The sequence below is a fragment of the Tachypleus tridentatus genome, chromosome 3 (assembly GCF_004210375.1).
Source record: "Tachypleus tridentatus isolate NWPU-2018 chromosome 3, ASM421037v1, whole genome shotgun sequence".
NCBI classification, from domain to species: Eukaryota; Metazoa; Arthropoda; class Merostomata; order Xiphosura; family Limulidae; genus Tachypleus; species Tachypleus tridentatus.
In genome coordinates, this window is record NC_134827.1 from 87718088 (window position 1) to 87737526 (window position 19439).

At 35.1% G+C, this 19439-nt stretch overlaps 1 protein-coding gene across 1 annotated transcript in view; it reads right to left on the reverse strand.

Annotated features, from left to right (window-relative positions):
* Window positions 1-18391, reverse strand: part of LOC143247418 (uncharacterized) — a 39410-nt gene extending 21019 nt beyond the window's left edge. The window contains exon 1 of the mRNA XM_076495482.1: window positions 18245-18391. The gene's annotated coding sequence lies outside the window, so the exon portion shown is untranslated. The remainder of the gene's footprint in view (window positions 1-18244) is intronic.
* Between the last annotated feature and the right edge of the window lie 1048 nt (window positions 18392-19439).

Genomic DNA, 19439 nt, shown 5'->3' on the forward strand with positions numbered 1-19439 from the left:
AAAATAACTCAAGGTTACCTTGTACTGTTTTAAAATAACTCAAGGTTAAATTGTACTGTTTTAAAATAACTCATGGGTAATTTGCACTGCTTTAGAATAACTCAGCGTTAATTACCACGTATTTAAAGTAACTCAAGATTAACTTGTACTGTTTTAAAGTATCCCAGGCTTAAGTTGTACTGTTTTAAAATAATTCAACATTAACTTGAACTCAGTTGTATTTACCCATAAGTAACTTCCATAACTTCCAGAATGTCCAAAAAGTTATACATAGAATCTCAGAATAGAAATGAAACATCCACCAAGGATGATGTTTAAAGTTCAATATTTTTGCTGATAAACAAAGTAAGATACAAATAGTCAGGCGTGATTCCTAAATACTCTACAATAGAATAAACTGTTGATAAAACTTAACAAACAATGATGGGTTAAGTGTTTGTACTTTATAGTTTTGTTTTGCTATTAAATACAAAGCTGTAGAATTAGTTGTCTATGCTCTGCCTACAGCGAGTATCGAAACCAAATTTTTAGAAGTGTAATATTCAGAGTTACTGTTGAGAGAGGGTGGGATTTTTATAAGTAACTTAAAGATTGAGAAAATGTAAAATGTCAATAGATGAATAAACGGTATTAACTGACGATAAAGATAAACGCCCCCTAGTGGCACAGCGGTATGTCCGCGGACTTGTAATGTTAGAAAATGGGTTTCAATACCAGTGGTGGGCAGAGCACAGATAGCCCATTGTATAGCTTTGTGCTTAATTGCAAACAAAGAAATATAAAGACAAGTTAAAAATACGAAAATAAAAAACATTAATTATAATATATAATAACAATAGCTGTTGTGAGACAGGAATCGATGTTGGTATTTCAAACATGAGCTTAAATGCCACAACAGAGATTCGTAGGGCTCAGGTGTATCCGTCTTAAACTTTGAGCTCTCTGGCAAGAATGAATGCATTCACTCAGCAGCCCCAACCATCAAAAGTCCTGCCACTCTTTGACGCTAATAACGGAGTTGACAGACACTCTTATAAGATGCTCACAGCTGAAAGTGCGGAGTATGCTTAGCAATATCGATGAATGAATCTTGAACTTTCTTTACGCAGCCCGATACACTAACCCCCTAGGCTACATCTGGCCCAGAAATATTCAAACCTAACTGTACAAAGTGAAACTTTTTTTTTGTTAATTACTTGTCAAGGTTATATATATGTGTGTATATATATACACACACATATACCAACTATATATCATTATTCGATATTTCAAATGGCAGTTTTAAACATTTTTGTGTAAAAAAATTAAAATGTTAAAGTGAGATGTTCCTTACAGAAATAAAAAGGGTTTTCTAATGTACGTAAAAAAATTTCGAAAATTTGTGCAATAAATATGAGTGATCAAAGTTTGTTTTCGTTAAAACTCAGAGTTAATAGTTGTGACGCTACTAGCATTACTGAGTCGGGTTAACTAACAGACTTTTCAAATTTGTAATTACAGTTTTTCATCAACTTGACTAACTGTTCGAATTCTCATTGTCGTCAGGTGTAATACAAGACACGTCACCTTCTGAACGCCCTAGGGGATGTGCTCTTTTATTTAATATCTGCGATAAATAACTTTTTTGTGTTATATAAGTCGATTATTGATAGCGTTCGTAAGGTAATGGTTTCCTTAATACGTAATAAGGTTTCATTCTGCAGAGAATAAGATGAGAGCTGAAAACATAACCTTGATAATCATAAGTTTCATAATGCGAAACAGGTTACGCCTCAGACAACACTTAAATAATATAAATATATACACACATTTATGAACCACTCTGTTATATATAAAGTTTCAGTATACTCCCTCTTACCATCTATTTTCAAGAAAGAATTGAATTTTAATCGTGATAAAAAAGACGTTGTCTTTCCACTCGTGGTTCAACACGTAATAGAGTACAGTCAGTTCCAAGTTGTCTCTGAGGGGGATAACACAGTTACTTTAGAGATTCTTTATATATATATTATTTTTATCTTCGTATTCATACCACTGCTTTTACACTCTCAACGATAAACCTACCTGAAACAAAATTACTATACTTTTATGAAATGATGTGTACAAATTGGAAATATCTCTGGAGTTTTCCAGTTTTACATAAAATAAACTTTGTGTTCAGTACATGTGGGTTTGGTTTAGTTTGTTTTGAATTTCGCGCAAAGCTACACGAGGGCTATCTGCGCTGACCGTCCCTAATTTAGCAGTGTAAGGCAACTAGTCATCACTACCTACCGCCAACTCTTGGGCTACTATTTTACCAACGAATAGTAGGATTGCCCGTCACATTATAACACGTTCACGGCTGAAAGAGCGAGCATGTTTGGTGCGACGGGGATTACGAGCCGGATCCCTTAACCACCTGGCCATACATGTGGGAAAACGGATGCTTTACTTGACTCATGTTTACCATCTGAACTAAGAATCAGCCACTTTTTAAAGTCTATACATTTTTAGAGCAACTATTTAATTATTTCAAGTGTTCTCACAATTCCTTCTTTAATTAAATGTAATTGGTTATTTTGTTGTTTTTTTGTCAATTACTTCAAAGTTAAATTTTTTTTTCGACTTAACGTAAAATAAGTTGGTTATCTTTGTTTCTTTGTCTGTGTTCCTATTGGAGCTGTATATTCTCTCTACTTTAATATTACCAATTTTGATGAGGCTGTTAGAAGTAGCCATTTCTATAATTAATTAAGTACCAGAAACAATTATACCTATGTAAAAATAAGACCTTCAGAATAAAAGATAAAAAATGACATGTTTTGAATTTCACGCAAAGCTACACGAGGGCTATTTTCGCTAGCCGTCCCTAATTTAGCAGTGTAAGACTAGAAGAAAGGTAGCTAGTCATCATCATCACCACCCACCGCCATCTCTTGGGCTACTCTTTTACCAACGAATAGTGGGATTGACTATCACACTATAACGCCCCCAAGGCTGAAAGGGCGAGCATGTTTGTGTGACTAGGATTCGAACCCGCGACCGTCGAATTATGAGTCGAGTGCCTTAACCACCTGGCCATACCGGGTCAATGACATGTTACGGCTAATCCTTAGGATAATTATATGCTATTTACAGTTCATCCTTAAAACAATTACATGTTAGTTATGGCTCACTCTAAAATCAATTACATAGTAGTTACGACTCATCTTAAAAACAATTACTCGTTAGTTAAAATTCATCCTAAAACAAGTATGTGTTAATTACAGTTCATCCTAAAACAATTACGTGTTAGTTACAATTCATCCTAAAACAGTTACATGTTAGTTACAGTTCATCCTAAAACAGTTACGTGTTAGTTATTACAGTTCATCGTTTGAAGAAATTTTAATTGCAGCTAATTCTAGAAGTATTTTAAACATTAGCTACAATAACTTATTTTTTAGGGAATACTAAGACTCAAGATTTTATTTTAAAAATGCTCAGTATCTTTTAATACTGTTAAAACACAAACATTGTAGCTTAGGTCTAATTTATATCTCAAGTAAAACAGCTGCTCTTGTTAAACAATTATTATTCCCAATATGCTGAGTGTTTGAAACAATTAGTAATTCTTTAGGTCATTCCATAAGTTCGATGGTACCCGAGGTAGAAAAATAAAATATATGGGGATCGATTAATAATTATGAGATTCTGAAAGCAGCAAAACAAAGTTTTTTTGGAAAAAAACAACACAAAGAAGCCATTATATGGAGACGACAAACATACAAAAGAAAACTTCAACGTGACACGTGAATTGATTTGTTTGTAATTAAGCCCAAAGCTAAACAATGGGCTGCTTTATTGTGTCCACTACGGGTATCAAATCTGGAGTTTAGCGTTGTAAGTCCGCAGGCTTACCGCTGAGCCACTGGGAGGCACTTAACTTGAACTGTGGACAATCCTTTTACCTAAAATGTATGGACCAAACTGTTCATCCAAGCGCATCAAATAAAACAGCATTTTTGAACCGATTTCTCCAAGCGACAGTTCTTGAATGTTAAGTACCTAAACTAAAAATAGTTGAAATTTGGAAATTCTTTTGATTTTGAGAGAGTGATAGATTTTGATTTTAAAGGAATAGCCTTTAGATGTGTCTTCAATAGTCATAAAGCTCTCTACGATGGACTTTCGAAACGTTTTTAGCAAAACACATATTGAAATGACACATTGAGAAGAAGAATATGGAATTCAATCGTGACATTAAGCGTTAGAAATAAAATATTACACATTAGGGCCATTTTAAGCACATAACCCTTAAAATGAACTGCAAAACGATAAATCATATCGACGCCTTTTGTTACGTTTGAATGTCAAATCAATCACATATTAGTTTTTATGAATAATTGTAGTGAGACATCATAAAAAACTTCGAAAACTTTCAATTTCTTTTTAATGACCATTTAAAGATTTCCAATAAAAGAGGGTACTTTAACAGAATTTTAATATGTATATAAAGAGGGTACTTTAACAGAATTTTAATATATATATAAGACTTTTAAGTTTCATGGTATATGATTCTAGAGTTACCGAAACATGTTTTCTTTTAAGTTACTCGGTGTGATGACTGAAAGGACCGAGGTAAACACTTTTTTAACAGTTTATTTAATTTTACCTGACGACTTTGGTATTAAAGTAAAGGTTCCATTGGCAGCGTTTTACAGTGGACAAGTAATAATTTTAACTGTTAATAATAGATTATATTTTATTGTATAAACGGTAAATATAAAGTGTTAAAGTTTTCTTTGTTTGTTTTGTTGTTGAATTTCGCGCAAAGCTACTCGAGGGTTATCTGCGCTAGCCGTCCCTAATTTAGCAGTATAAGACTAGAGGGAAAGCAGCTAGTCATCACTACCCACCGCCAACTCTTGGGCTACTCTTTTACTCTTTTACGAATAGTGGGGTTGACCGTCACATTATAACGCGCCCACGGTTGAAAAGGCGAGCATGTTTGGTGCGATGGGGATGCGAACCCACGACCCTCAAATTACGAGTCGCACGCCTTAACCCACCTGGCCATGCCGAGCCAAAAAGTGTTAAGAAACAGGTGTTAAAACTGTTATTTTAAAACTTGATGACATTCTTAATTAAAGCCAAATAAATGATTTAATCAAACAGTACCACTATTATTAAAGATTATTCAGTATCATGCAATACAAGAAATCCGGTGTTCGATCCCTCATGGTAGACAGAGCGTAGGTACGCCATTGTATAACTGTGTGTGCATGTTTCATAACAAAGCCACGTCGGGAATCGAGCCCCTGATATCAGCGTCGTAATTTCGTAGACAAGCCGCTGTCCCAGGGGGGAAACTTTGTGTTAACATTACATTTCTGTTTATTTTCCTTTATTTGAGCTATATACTTATTGTTTCTTTCAAATACTACAGTATAAACGTTAAAGGAAAATTAACAATAATACTATATTACTCAACTTACGGCCGAGCGCGGCCCAGTTGTTAGTGTGTTGTACAAAGGACATACACGTTCCACTATCGCGACTGTTTACAACCAAAAATAAAAATCGTGCCTAGGTCTTTGAAATCGTGGGTGCGTTATAAGGGTGACGGTAAAAATACCACTAATAAATCAGACAAGAGTAGCTTTAGAGTTGACGATGGGTACTACTGAAAGTTCAAAATTATGGACAGCCATCGCAGATAGTCCATAGATGGCTTTGGGCAAATAACCGAAAATAAACCGATATCCAAAGACAAGCAGTTAGCTTATTTAATTACAAGATTGAGATTCGAGGTCCGGTTTTCCTCAGTGGAAAGATAGCTTTGTCTGTTTTGAATTTCGCACATAGCTACACGAGGGCTATCTTCACTAGCCGTTCCTAATTTAGCAGTGAAAAGAGAGAAAGCAGACAGTCATTACCATCCAGCGCCAACTCTTGGGCTATTTTTTACCAACGAATGGTGGGATTGACCGTTACATTATAACGCTCCTACGGCTGAAAGGGCAAGCATGGTTGGTGTGACGAGGATTTGAACCCGTGACTCTCAGATTACGAGTCGAGCGCCCTAACCACTTGGCCATGAAAGATAGCAACAGTTCATTTGTGCTGAAGAAGACAACAAAACAACACAAAACATAAAATGAAAAATAATTTCATTATTATCTTTTTCATCTCTTGAGAAAGTCCCTCGGTGGCTAACAATAATCTCGAGGCTTATTAAGGTAGAATTCGGGACTTGATCCCTGCGTCGACACTGCGCACCTAGCCTGCTATATAGTTTTGAGTTTGAAATATTGAGTACTCATGTGGCAAAATAAATGCAATATTTTTTGTCATTTAATCAAACATGGGGCAGAATGAGCATGATCATTTGATCGCTGTTTAAGATCAAAATAATGACAACCTTTAAACTAAGAACGGATATTACAGGACCAAAACATAGTAATTATTTTAAATGTATAAGATAATTTTCATCACGAAACAGGAATAGTTTTTTGTTTGAGTTTCAGTTTGAGGAAGCCAGTTGATTACCTTTGACCTTTCTGTAGATCGTAGCTGACTAAGTAATACTACCTTCTTGTAGATCGTAGTTGACCAGAGAATACTACACTCCTGTACCTAGGATGGTCGAAATGTTGTTTCCTGCTTTATTTAATAAAAGTTTTAATACTTGTACCAGGCGTCTTGAGATATATTTTACTTCAAGTGGGTTTTTCATCATCACAAAATATTACCTTCCTGTAGGTCGTAGTTGACCAAACAATATTACCTTCCTGTAGACCGTAGTTGACTAAACAATACTACCTAACTGTAGACCGTAGTTGACCAAACAATATTATCTTCCTGTAGATCGTAGCTGACCAAACAATACTATCTTCCTGTAGATCGTAGCTGACCAAACAATACTATCTTCCTGTAGGTCGTAGTTGACCAAACAATACTATCTTCCTGTAGACCGTAGCTGACCAAACAATACTATCTTCCTGTAGATCGTAGCTGACCAAACAATACTATCTTCCTGTAGATCGTAGCTGACCAAACAATACTATCTTCCTGTAGATCGTAGCTGACCAAACAATACTATTTTCCTGTAGACCGTAGTTGACCAAACAATACTATCTTCCTGTAGACCGTAGTTGACCAAACAATACTATTTTCCTGTAGACCGTAGTTGACCAAACAATACTATCTTCCTGTAGATCGTAGCTGACCAAACAACACTATCTTCCTGTAGATCGTAGCTGACCAAACAATACTATCTTCCTGTAGGTCGTGGTTGACCAAACAATACTATTTTCCTGTAGACCGTAGTTGACCAAACAATACTATCTTCCTGTAGATCGTAGCTGACCAAACAATACTATCTTCCTGTAGGTCGTAGTTGACCAAACAATACTATTTTCCTGTAGGTCGTAGTTGACCAAACAATACTATTTTCCTGTAGGTCGTAGTTGACCAAACAATACTATTTTCCTGTAGACCGTAGTTGACCAAACTATACTATCTTCCTGTAGATCGTAGCTGACCAAACAATACTATCTTCCTGTAGATCGTAGCTGACCAAACAATACTATCTTCCTGTAGATCGTAGCTGACCAAACAATACTATCTTCCTGTAGGTCGTAGTTGACCAAACAATACTATCTTCTTGTAGGCCGTAGTTGACCAAATTACTAAGTTCCTGTTGGTCGTAGTTAATCAAACTGCTACCTTTCTGCTGGTCGAAGTTGACCAAACAATACTACCTAACTGTAGACCGTAGTTGACCAAAGAATACTACCTAACTGTAGACCGTAGTTGACCAAACAATACTACCTAACTGTAGACCGTAGTTGACCAAACAATACTACCTAACTGTAGACCGTAGTTGACCAAACAATACTACCTAACTGTAGACCGTAGTTGACCAAACAATACTACCTTCTCGTATATCATAGCATTTTTAATATAATGAGTCAGAGGATAACAAAACCAATCGACTGACTTTTTATTTGAATCAAACTCAATTTGTAGACTTATTTGACTCTTCTTAAACTAAACTCAGTTTTGGTGAAAAACTAATTGCAACTTACACGTATTTGTTTATTCTTTAATGGTATTGCACAGTATAAATCCTTTATTTTCGACATTAAAATAGAATATTTAAATTAATAACACCAGACAATAGACTGTGTAGTTTTCAGTATCGCGCTTTACATGCATAGAAACGTGTTCGCTTAATCACGTACTTTAATAATATTACCTGTTTATTAGCTATACATTCGCTGGAGTCAAATGTGAATTATGGATGTCACCTACAAGCTATGAACGCTTTGATTCAAGAATCGTTAGGCGTAATATTCCTTCAATAAGATGTATAGAGCAATTTTAACTTAGTTTGTTTGTTTAGAATTTCGCGCAAAGCTATTCGAGGGTTATGTGGGCTAGCCGTCCCTAGTTTAGCAGTGCAAGACTAGAGAGAAGGCAGCTAGTCATCACCTCCCCCCACCAACTCTTGGGGTTCTCTTTTACCGTCACATTATAACCCCCCACGGCTGAAAGGGCGAGCATGTTTGGTGTGATGGGGATTCGAACCCGCGACCCTCAGATTACGAGTCGAGTGCCTTAACCACCTGGCCATGCCGGGCCTGCATTATTAGCATGTGACAAAATTTTCTTATTTCAAATAATACTTGTAGAATCAGTTTGCCGTTGAAGTGATCTATTCTGTATATCGTGTAGCCAGTCTTTTATATCATTGTTATTACGATATATTTATAATTTTCCTGACTGGGCGTGGATTAGTGATAAAGATATTAGGCTCGAACCGTGATATTTTTCAACTCACTCCGTACGTTGAACTCTGGGTGCATTAAACTGTTAAGTCTGTCATTCATTTCAAAGAGTCGTACAACATGTTTATGGCTGCCCTTCCAATGTTCAATAATTCAGAATTTAAGACTTAAGAGACAACTATACTTGCACTTTGATTTGAAGCATGGTCTATATATATATGTGTGTGTGTGTGTGCAAGGAGACGCAAACCATGAATTGGCACGCGAACCAGTTGGCCACACCTGGCTCCCTGGAAAACTAAGATGTTAATAAAAGTACTCGTAAAGATTTCTGGTCTCATATCGCTTTGAAGAAGTGTTTCCATTGTTGTAGAACAGAGTAATTTAAAACTAATTGTTAATCTGTAATCTGAAATTAATCTGCGGTTCATCGTTAATATGGTGATATTAAAACATGTTTTTAGTGATCCAAAAATATATAATTACTGAAGATTGGGAATTACGAGAAATCGTGTATGTGATACATTTATGGTGTTATGTCAAATCAGTCGGTGGTCAACAATCCGTATTCGGTTTTCCTAGTTCTGTCTTATACGTTTTAATGTTTTCAGTACATTTTCTGATTTGCCTGTTTCATGCTTTACTTTGCAATGGGCTCATAAAGAATGATTTAGAATAACTTTCTCTATTAAGCCTAAGGTTCTTTACTTAACATATATTTTTTGTCTAACCAGATTACCAACGGAATGTAATAAATGTATAATCGCAGAAGATGGGAAAAGTATTATCGAAACTATGAAGATCCTTTAACAATACATCACTTGAGAACTGTTAGATATTTCCATTTTATTCGGATAAAAATGCTTCAATTTATCCAAAGCTACTGCTTGGAATTCTCACTGGAGTTTGAACATTGACTAGATTTTAGTAATCAAAAGTTCAGTTGGTGTTTTTTTTTTTTTGTTTTGCTGCACCGAAAATACCAATTCTAAGACAAGTGTAGAGCATCGGGAAGTTAGGTCTTCTTATAAGTTACTGAAACTAAGTCACATATAATATTGACATTTCACGATGTTGGGCACCGTTTCTCAAAACTTGTTACTGCAATATGTCAAACCTTTCAGTAAACTGCAGTGAAAGTAAAAAAGACAATTACCAAATGAGTAAACGACATCCAGACAGAAAGTACTAACAAAAAAGCTACGCACACGCAGTACTGTGCAAAAACGTTAGGACAAAGTGAAAAATTACATTTCAGACTACTGTCAAAGAACCATGGAAGGTAAATAACAAATTAAACATCAAAAATTTATTAACTTTCATATTTAATATAACAGAAGCTCAGTGGAAGTGCGTGAGATCAGAAAACAGTTAATATTTTATGGATCCGGTTGATTGAACCTTCGGATCCCCATGGGCATTCTATGCGTCCGATTGATGTGATCTAAGGTCATAATTTTATGTATTTTATGTATCTTGAGTCAAAATAGATGTTAAAAGATGAGTGAAGACATGTTCATTATGTGTATATAATTACAATACACAGTATTGTATGACTAGTTTGTATACCTAGAATCACAATAGCTAATAGATGAAAAAATATGTGTGCAATATATGTATTTAGAGTTACAGTAGATTTTAAGTGTATTTGTATCTAGAGTCACAATTCACGTTGGTGAAGATGTTTGTTTGTTTTTGAATTTTGCGCAAAGTTACTCTAGGGCTTTCTGCGCTAGTCGTCTCTAATTTAGCAGTGTAAGACTAGAGGAAACCAACTCCTGGGCTACTATTTTACTAACGAATAGTGGGATTGACTGTAACTTTATAATGCCCCTACGGCTGAAAGGGCGAGCATCTTTGGTGCGACGGGGATTGGAACTCGCGACCCTCAGATTACGAATCGAGTGCCTTAGCCACCTGGCCATATCGGGCCTGTATCTAGAGTCATAGTTGATTGTAAGGTTGTGAATACATATTCAGGGTCTTTATCTATAGTCATAGTAGGGGCTGTATATGTGAAGATATGTTCAGTTTGTGCATTTAGAATCACAACAGGATGTGAGGTTTTGAAGATAGGTGTAACGTGCCTATCTAGAGTCATGGTAGAATTGCCATGGATTGTGTATGTTGTTGACTTTAGAAAAGTAACAGGTGTAAAGAGGAATGATTACCCTTGTTTTAAGTTATCGACTAAATCAGTTTGGACTCTAAAGAAATCTGACATTACCATGGACTGTATATTTATATTATAATCGACTCTAAAGCCACGTAATTTACAATTGTTTCTAAAATTAATGATCTAGTAGTAGGTAATGCATACAAGTAGATTTAGTGTGAAAAATAAGGGGAATTTGATCCTGTCAAAAAAGGATTAGAGTTATACTAAAAATGCGTAATTTGTGTCTGATCACGAGAATTCCCGAGATCTGATATATCCAGGTCCACATTGGTAAGTTACGTATGTAATAGGTTAAAAAACAGCTTACAAATTTATGAGACTTCTAACAGCTTAGCTGGTATTATAGTAAATAATAATTCTACCCGAAACTGTTGTACACATAATGGGTACATGGAATTGTTCAGAATGCCGTGTTTACCTAGATAGTGTCCAGCCTTACCTTGGTAGTTGATGTATTTAGTTACCTCGGTAGTAGATATATCCAGCCTTACCTCATTAATAGCTGTATCCAAAGTTTAGTTATGTATATGGTTTGCATACTGCCTTTTGCTTATAGTAATATACCCTTTGTTTAAGCTAAGCTAAACATATTTGAAAGATATGTAAAAGACAAAAAGATCAGATTGCCTCTACTTTGGTGTTCTATAAAATCAGATATTTGTTCTCAACCTATTCTTGTGTTTTCTGTATAAGTTTGTTCTTTGTAGGTTAAAGTTATTTTAGTAACCTGCCTATGGCTTTTATTCCAACAATTAGTTCACTGGTCTCTTTGGGGCTGGAAGGGAAAAAACATGGAAACAAAACTTTCATAACCTTAATTATTTTCATTTTGACAGACTTCTAATGACAATAATAAAACGAAGTATTACTTTACGTACAATCCTACATTCGTGCTTTCAGTTTGTGCATTAACAATACAAATTTAAAATTTAGTTATTTTTAATTCTGCGATATATACAAGGAATCATGGCTATTTTAAACACGCAAATAACCAAAGTAATACAGGGTGGTCCAAAATTGTCTTTCCTTTATTTTAAATCTTAATAATTAATTAACTAAGGATATACAACCATGGAGTTTTCAACATTTTGTACCCCAACTTCAACTGCTTTTTGACATGTCAGTAGACTTCTACCACATGTGTACCATTAGTGGCTCTCAGCACGTCTGACTTTTATTCGATTTCAGTCTACGTTCACTGCAACATGACCACAGTTATAGCGGCGACAGGGTAGATTATTCTGGTTTTTTACTTAGTAATGTTTGGTATAGGTGTGCGATACACGATGTCTTTAACATATCCCCCATACTTTTCCTGTACTGGAGTCTGTAATTACCCTACACAACTGTCACTGACTTGGTCTCTGCAAACCTGACGATGCATTGAGCCTTTTCTTGCACGGTTGCCATTTTAGTGGGTAACATTACTCACTAGAGTGAAAAAAACTTGATATTAAAGGCTGTTTGAGTTGGGCTACAAGATATTCAAAACTTCGCGGTTTTAAGTCCTTCATTGTTTAATTATTAAGTTTTAAATTATGTAAGGTAAGTTTGGACCACCCTGTTGTACAAAATACAGGTAATATTGTAGTTATCGATGAATGTTTTCTGGAGTGGCAATATTTTTAGTTACCAAAGAATATTTCCTGGAGTGATAATGTTGTAATTACAAAGAATGTTTCTTGGAGTGTTGGTATTGTAGTTACCAAAGGATGGATGTATACTGGAGTGGACTTATGATATGGTTAAATTACGTAATTATAGGTTGCTCTAAGATGGAGTTTCCATGATAGTTATGTATCCATAGTTATAGTCTAACGGCCTCATCAATATTATATACTGTACATACATATTATGTAACGTTTTACAGAAGATGCTTACCCCTTAGTGGCTCAGTGGAAACTCTGAAAGTTTATAATGCTAAAAACAGGGTTTCGATACCAATAGTTGGCATTGTGCAAATAACCCATTGTGTAGCTTCGTGCTCAATAAGAAAACAAACAAAAATATTTATCTTCACAATACGAAAGTCTTTATTTTCTTCTTGTTGAAGAATGAATATTTTCAAGGCCTCACTTCAATTGACAGTGTAGTTTTAAAAATTAGTCTGCGATAAGCGTGAACTGCTACTTTTAAAAACAAAATGCAGTTTTAGCTTAAATATAGTAAACATTAATTTTCCAACAGTGTGAAGCTACAAACTAACTTGTACGGCTCAGAGGTACAGTATATTTGAGGTTTCACCACCCAAGTGCCTGCTTATATAGATTTTGAGTTTAAACACAAACAAATACAGCCCTATAATTTTGCAGTTGTCCTTAAAATGTGATTAATCCTATAGTTAAACTGGAATGGTCCGACGTGACGAAAGTTTTTAAAATTGTTTTAATGAAATGTAATATTATTGTAATGAAGCTTGTGACGTAAACGTCCAAAACTCGGATTTCTGAAACTACTGCTCCGATCATGACCAATCATAACTTCGTAATACTTTTATAACTAGACAGTATTTCGATAGCTGAGAAATAAATAAAACAATTGAAATTTCCACAAAAGTGATGTTTCAGATTTGATCAACAAACATTCCAAAAAAGGAATAAGTTACAAATATAAAACAAAAACAAACAATAAACATTATTTGTTTTTCTTTAGTGAAAATCTCATGAGTGTTACAATAGAAAACCAAGATACTTTCATTGAAAACTGTGTCTACAAAGAAATACTTAAAATATTCTCTGTGATGTAATGCTGTGATGATAGCGCATTTTTAAGCCAAAATGTTAATAAAATCCTTTTTTCTCGTGAATGATGAGCATAATGAACGTATATATGAGTACATTGTTGAGAAACTCAGAAAATTCCAGAAAAGACCGCAGGCTCAACAGCTTCCCGTAGGAACTGTCAGTTATACTTCCTCGGAGGGAAAGTATTCCTGCTAGTTATTAGAATTTACTTGTCACAGCTGTTTACAGTTGATAAGTTATCCAGGATTAGCTGATTCTTATGCAGCTATATATCTATATCCAAAACTATTTTCCTTATTCTTATTTAACCTCTATTTATTTTTTACTTCTCTCCATATCTGATTTTTTATCCATGTTTATCACTCTATCTGATTACTTGGTTTTAGTTTTAATCTGTCCATCCTTGCTTCTTCATTCTTACCTAACTTTATGTTTGTCCGTTTTTGTTTCTGTGAACATTTCTCCATTCATGTTTTGTTTGTGAAACATCTCTCTCTATTTCTTTCGGCCCGGCATGGCCAAGCGCTTTAAGGCGTGCGACTCGTAATCTGAGGGTCGCAGGTTCGCATCAGCATCGTGCCAAACATGCTCGCCCTCCCAGCCGTGGGGGCGTTATAATGTTACGGTCAATCTTACTATTCGTTGGTAAAAGAGTAGCCCAAGAGTTGGCGGTGGGTGGTGATGACTAGCTGCCTTCCCTCTAGTCTTACACTGCTAAATTAGGGACAGCTAGCACAGATAGCCCTCGAGTAGCTTTGTGTGAAATTCAAAAACAAACAAACAAACTATTTCTTTCACCTCTGCGTGTTATTTATTTGCGTGTTTGAGTTTAATTCCTGGTTTTAATTAGTTTTTGATGCTTTTGTCTTTTAACTCTCTGTTAATCCATGAAGGTTTTTATTAGCAATATCGCTACGCTGTATGTCCCACCTCCTTTTTAATCGAAACCCAGTTTCGTAAGTCCGCAGACATGCCGCTGTGCTACAAGAGGGCTGGAGCGAATTAAGTGACGAGATTGAACAGAGGGATTTAACGAATATTATGTGTTGTAGTAACTACTTATCATTTTTTACTTAAAAATATATTAAAATTTAACTTTTTATTATTGCAACACCAAGTTTCTTCTAATCGCTATGGGAAACGCTGGATTAGCTATTTGCAGCGATTTATTAATTATAGCTTCACACTCATGAAGCATCGATACGACACTGGTCATCGGTAATTTTGAAAGGACTGTAATTAGAAATTAAAACATCTCCACAATAAATGATCATCTCCTAAATTCTCTGTGTATACATTACTAAAAATTACTCTATAATTAACAGTAGTGATTCATTTTTGCAGTGCATATTGGACTAGAAAAAATTCATTAATCCTAGAGATACATTAGTTTATTATACTAAAAAAGGAAAGTTTTGTTTTGAATTTTGCGCAAAGCTACACGAGGGCTATCTGCACTAGCCGTCCCTAATTTCGCAGTGTAAGACTAGAGAGAAGGGAGCTAGTCATCACCACTCACCGCCAACTCTTGGGCTACTCTTTTACCAACGACTAAAGGGATTGACTATAATATTATAACGCCCCCACGGCTGAAAGGGCGACCATGTTTGGTGTGACGGGGATTCGAACCCGCGCCCCTCGGATTACGAGTCGAGTGCCTTAATCACCTGGCCATGCTGGGCCAACGAAGAATGTCAGAAAAAAAATTGTTTGACCTTTATGCAGTGTCAAATAGACCTCATTGATACCAAAAAATGATCGCCCGCACGATGTTATAAAATGTTTGTCATGTTTGGACAAGAAGTATGATAACAATTTATGTTATGTAAATATCATCCAGTAAGGGAGATACCTCGCCCGCATTGAAACATAAAATAAACACATTAAAATATCTAACCCGTATGCTTGGATTTCAAACCTTTAAACGCCAAAACATGTTTTTAATGTTCAGAAAACAGAGCTGAGATAAACAAAACAAAATGGATATTATTTAATCAAAACAATGATATTAGAACTGAGCCAAACTGAACCAACACTTCCATTAGTGTCCCCCCACCACAATGACCCCACGGTAACCCTGATGGTTCATACCCTAGAAAACTGAGTTTCCATACCTCGTGGTGAGAATAGTTCAGACAGTCCATTGTATAACTTTATACTTGAAAACAAACAAACACATCTATAAAGAAACCGTAAATAATGGACTCAAGTCGAAATATGTGAGAAATATCTTTACAACCTGAGTGCGATAGAAACAAAATAAGTATAGAATACTTCAGAACTGTTGTCGTCTGGTTGCAAGGTATATATAGAAAATAATAACACATTACTGTCAGACCAAAAAACGGTGAGACTACAACAATGAGAATCTTTGTACTTGCACGGTTAACGTATACCACAACCTAAAGTTCAGTTATTTTACATCGTAACACGGAGAATTACTCATCGGGAACTGGAGATACAAAAAATCCAGAGAGCGTGTTCATACACGGAACAAAATTAAAAACAACCATTCAATAGGAACTGAGAATAAGAATAGTGTTGTTCAGAAAATAAGAAAGAGAAATGTTAGATAACCGTTCAATAGGAACTGAGGATAAGAAAGATGATGTTCAGGACATGAGAAAGAGAAATGTTAGATAACCGTTCAATAGGAACTGAGGATAAGAAAGATGATGTTCAGGACATGAGAAAGAGAAATGTTAGATAACCGTTCAATAGGAACTGAGGATAAGAAAGATGATGTTCAGGACATGAGAAAGAGAAATGTTAGATAACCGTTCAATAGGGACTGAGGATAAGAAAGATGATGTTCAGGACATGAGAAAGAGAAATGTTAGATAACCGTTCAATAGGGACTGAGGATAAGAAAGATGATGTTCAGGACATGAGAAAGGAAATTGTTTGATAACCTTTCAATAGTTGCATTGAATAATACATTAACACTGATCTCTATTTTATAAAATAGGAAGTTCTGGTATTAAAATACTCTCGAGATAGCATTTGTTTCTATTTTTTAACGAGAACTGAGGATAGGATTGAGACTGTTCACAACATAAGAAAGAGAACTTTAAATAACCGTTCAGTAGGAACTGGGATAAGACAAAATGTTTTTTCTAATCACACTCTTAACAAAAAGTTTGTTGAGTGAAGGTGATTCCAACAAATAAATTCTTTTTTGTTTACAAAGTAAGAATTGGCACCCTTAAAAGTGTAAATTTAGAACAAATAAAAGTTCACATTTATGAAATTTTAAACACAAGTACGTGAAAATTAAAAAAAAAACACAAAGTACTATTAACAAAAGGCTTACACTAAGATAAATTTACGCTTAGTGTACAATTATCTGAATGTATGTTTTTGAAGACAGTGACTATTTAAATAGTATGCATTTACTTGTAACCTCATTGTAATGAAGTAAGGCTTATTTAAAATACTACTTCTTAATATTACCTAATTACTTTGTGGGTGTAAAATGGTTTTTCCAGGCGTAGAATAATTCCACGTGTGGTTTGCCCCGCTTCTCCATTTTACTTCCGTAAAAGGTATGAAATCTCAGTTTTTTAAAGTGCAAAATATGAAAACCGAAACAAACTCTGTCGTCCATATTAGTTTTGTATTGATCAAAATTACGTATTTTGTAAAACCAATCATCCATATTAATTACGTATTTTGTAAAACCAATCATCCATATGAATTCTGTATTGATTAAATTTGTATTTTGTAAAACACACATGACTTTTAGATAAACAATATGTTATTCTATGGCCACTTAAAATATCTATATAATCATTCATACAGATCTATTCTGTTGTTTCAGTAAACGAAAGGTAAGCAAACACATTCTTGTGATCCTGAGTGTAAGAAATCACTATTCTTATTTGTTCGCATATATGATCTTTAACAAACGGAACGGTAAAGAAACGTTTCGCAAATCAATTTTGTATGGGATTTCAAGTGTTCATCCCTGGTTTATTTCACCATAGATTTCCAGTTCTGAGGGTCGTACATACTATTACAGGTAATAAGATGGCTAAGGATTTTCAAGGACGAATCATTCTGAAGGCCTGATTTTTTAAAATTTCCAATTTCAGTACATTTTTAAGCTGTAAAAGTGAAGTTCCGTGGAATTTCCTGTTCCGCGGTCTATAAATGTTTTATCTTCGGTCCTTAAAGGTATGTATTGTTAATCCAATATATTGAAAAAAACTTTAAAACAAATAAACGGTTAAACTCCTGAATGTGTATGTTTTTAGTTATACATTTAAATAAATCTCATAAACAGAACCTTTGTTAAACGTTTAAAATAAGCCTTTTCTACTGTGTTTATTTTTTAACATGGTAAAATAACTTATTTATTAAATCATTTCCTATTAGTAGTAGAGTATAGCCTAAAGCAACATGTTTTTCAATTGCTCACCAACAGGTTAAATATTATATTTAGCAAGTTAAACGCTTGCCCAATAAAATAACGGTCATATTGAAGTTGTATATTAGATTTCATTAAAAATTATGCTGTCGAACATAGACTTTCGTTATTTACAATATGTAGTTAGTTACCTTACCTAATACTCTGTAAAACTTTGTGATATGTTGGACTTCTTCTCTACGACTTGTAGACAGACGAATAGACAGATGCTCACTGATTAGTGTACTGGACTTCCCGTCAGGTCCACCTTGTTTTATATACGACTTGCGCCCACGTGAACGCCAGCTCCGCGCCAACTAGCAGCGTTTGGAAGTTTGCTCGTAGGTTTCAAGACATGCGTGATTAGAAGTGTAGGAGGATGACATCTCTGAAATCGTAACAGTGTAGAAAGTTGAAACAAAGATTAGGCACTTGTTTTCACGTAAGTGTCCATTTTTCGTAAAGAAAAAAGTTTGCTTTAATCTCAGTATAAGAAAAAAAGGAAACTGTGCGTGTTTGCTTGCTTTCTATCTTTCTTCACGTATACATAAATGCACGAGCCCCTGCCCTCCTGGGAAAGAGGAGCATTTCATTGAAACTCAGAAATCTCCATTTAAAATGTAGCTTAAAAGTAAAAGTTGAAGTTTGAAACACACGCGCTATGAAGCTCAATACCATTGCTACAAATAACATAACGTAAAGTACCTTATGTTGTTTTTTTATATAGTATAAATTGTATCATTAATTTGCTTGTTGTTTTGGTTTTTTGAATTTAGCGCAAAACTGCTCGAGAGCTATCTGCGCTATCTGTCCTAATTTAAAAGTGAAAGATCAGGGGGAAGGCAGATAGTAACACCACCCAACGCCATCTCTTGAGCTACTCTTTTCCCCAACGAAAAGTAGGATTGATGCTATGACATAATGCCCCTCGGCTGAAAAAGCAAACTCGTTCGGTGATGGAATTCAAACTCGTGACCTGTAGATTGCGAGCTCGAATCGCCCAAACCACCAGGCCATTCCATGCCGGTATGATAAATTCTGTGACCTTTGATGTCTGGAACATTTTGTAAAAGTAGCGTAGCTTCAATGCTACTGATGTTAGAACGACATCTGTGGTAAAAGCCAAAAATCCCTGTGCATGATATTAACCATGTCGTCAATTCTGGTTCCCTCGCACTTGTTCTCAGACGCATAAAAGGTTGACTAATTAATCAGATCACATGAGGATAATTCTAAGTTAATTTAGTTAGAATAGCACAGAATAATTATTGTATTTGAACTTGTAACGTAGAGTTTGGTGGATTTATGAAGAATCAACGTTTTTTATGTCTCCCGAGGTTTTGATCTGACCT